Here is a 2,500-nt window from a genome sequence, read left to right on the forward strand (position 1 = left end):
GATAGACAGACAGACAGACAGAGGAATATAAAGACAGACAGACTGAGGGATAGATAGACAGACAGGCAGAGGAATAGATAGACAGACTGACTGAGGAATAGACAGACAGACAGACTGAGGGATAAATAGACAGACAGAGGAATAGGCAGACAGACAGAGGAATAGATAGACAGGCAGACAGAGGGATAAACAGACAAAAAGGCAGAGGAATATATAGACACAGACAGGCAGAGGAATAGACATACAGACAGACTGAGGGATATATAGACAGACAGAGGAATGGATAGACAGACAGACAGACAGAGGAATAGGCAGACAGACAGAGGAATAGATAGACAGACATAGGGATAGACAGACAGACAGACAGACAGAGGAATAGACAGACAGACAGACTGAGGGATATATAGATAGACAGACAGACAGAGGAATATAAAGACAGACAGACTGAGGAATAGATAGACAGACAGAGGAATAGACAGACAGACAGACAGAGGAATAGACAGACAGACATAGGGATAGACAGACAGACAGACAGACAGAGGCATGGATAGACAGACAGACAGACAGAGGAATAGAAAGACAGACAGACTGAGGGGTAGACAGACAGACAGACAGACAGACAGAGGGATAGACAGACAGAGGAATAGACAGACAGACAGACTGAGGGATAGACAGACAGACAGACAGAGGGATAGACAAACAGAGAGACAAAGGAATAGACAGACAGACATATAGACAGAGCAACAGACAGATAGACAGACAGATCGGGACACTGAGGACAAGTAGACCGACAAATGATTAAGAGGAGATATACGAAGGGAAGGTGCAAGCAAATAGAGAATGGAAGAAAAAGAGAGAAAATATTAAGACAAAGGAAGACAGACAGATAAGCGGATGAACAGACAAACAAACACATACAAAACAATTAAACATACAAAGAAGGAATTCAAACAAAAGGACCAAACAGTGAAGTGAAGTGAAGTGAAATGAAGTGAGGAAGCCAAAAAATCCGGACACCAAACAGACATGCGAGACACAAAGGAATTCAAACAGACGGACAGAGAGAGAACAAACAGCGGCAGGCAAGCAGGCAAACAGGCAGGCAAGCAGGCAGGCAAACAGACGGGCAAACAGGCAGACAAGCAGGCAGGCAAACAAGCAGACAGGCAAGCAGACGGGCAGGCAAGCAGGAAAGCAGGCAGGCAGGCAAACAGGCAGGGAAGCAAGCAAGCTGGCAGGCAAGCAGGCAGGAAAGCAGGCAGGCAAGCAAGCAGGCAGGCAGGCAAGCGGTGCTGTGTGATCCCAGCTGCGTGATGAAGCCTTCGTCCTGATTGGCAGCGCCATTGTGCGCGTATTAAGGCGACGGAGATAAAACGTTTCGGGGAAGTGAAGAAGTCCGGAAGTGGCATAGGTCATCTCTTCTCTATATGGATTACTGTGCCGCGTTTTTTTTATGTCTCTCTACTCTTTTTAAATTATATATAGATTTTTATATATATATATTATAGTATACTATATTAATATAATATTATATATATAATATATATATATTATCCTGGTCTTGTTTTTTCATCTATGTATCTTGTTCCCTTTTCTTTCTCTCTTCTTTTCCACTCTTTCATTTTCTCTCTCTCTCTCTCTCGGTCTCTCTATCTCTATCTGTCACTGGCTCTATACTCTTCCTCTCTCTCTCTCTCTCTCCTTTTTCTCCCCCTCTCTCCCTCTCCTTCCTCTCCCCCTCTCCCCCTCTCATTTATCTCCCCATCTCCCCCTCTCCTTTCTCTCCTCATCTCCCCCTCTCCTTTCCTGTTCTCCCCCATTCTCTCGCAACGCTCCTTGAGACTCTCACCATCACTCCCCCTCTCCTTTCTCTCCCATCATCTCTCCCTCTCATGTTTCTCCCTCCCCATCGACCTTCTCTCCCCCATCTAACACCTCTAAGTTTCTCCCCCCATCTCTCCCCTAGAAGTGAGCTCCTTTCTCTCCCCATCTCCCCCTATCCTTTCTCTCAACATGCCATCTCTTAGAAGCCCTCTCCTTTGATGGGACTCCCATCTCAATCTCCCCCTCTCCCTTCTCTCCCCATCTCTCCCTCTCCTTTCTCTCCCCATCTCCCCCTCTCCTTTCTCTCCCCATCTCCCCCTCTCCTTTCTCTCCCCATCTCTCCCTCTCCTTTCTCTCCCCATCTCCCCCTCTCCTTTCTCTCCCCATCTCTCCCTCTCCTTTCTCTCCCCATCTCTCCCTCTCCTTTCTCTCCCCCTCTCCTTTCTCTCCCCATCTCCCCCTCTCCATCGCGCACTCCGCTCGTTCGCTCCCCTTCTCCCGATCTTCTCTCAATTCTCTCCAGCATCGCTCCAGCTACATGGCTCGCCCCACATCCCCTCTCCTTTCTCTCCCCATCACCCCCTATCCTTTCTCTCCCCATCTCTCCCTCTCCTTTCTCTCCCTCCTTCCTCCCCCCGCCTTTCTCCCCCATCGCTCCCCTATCCTTTGCGCGAGA

The 2,500-nt window shown here is 48.1% G+C and overlaps 1 protein-coding gene across 1 annotated transcript in view; it reads right to left on the reverse strand.

Annotated features, from left to right (window-relative positions):
- LOC122248118 (uncharacterized) overlaps positions 1 to 2,500 on the reverse strand; it is a 134,840-nt gene that overhangs the window by 27,255 nt on the left and 105,085 nt on the right. The gene's annotated exons all lie outside the window — the stretch shown is intronic.

The sequence above is a fragment of the Penaeus japonicus genome, unplaced genomic scaffold (assembly GCF_977035675.1).
Source record: "Penaeus japonicus unplaced genomic scaffold, GWHDUDI00000001_assembly GWHDUDI00000003, whole genome shotgun sequence".
NCBI classification, from domain to species: Eukaryota; Metazoa; Arthropoda; class Malacostraca; order Decapoda; family Penaeidae; genus Penaeus; species Penaeus japonicus.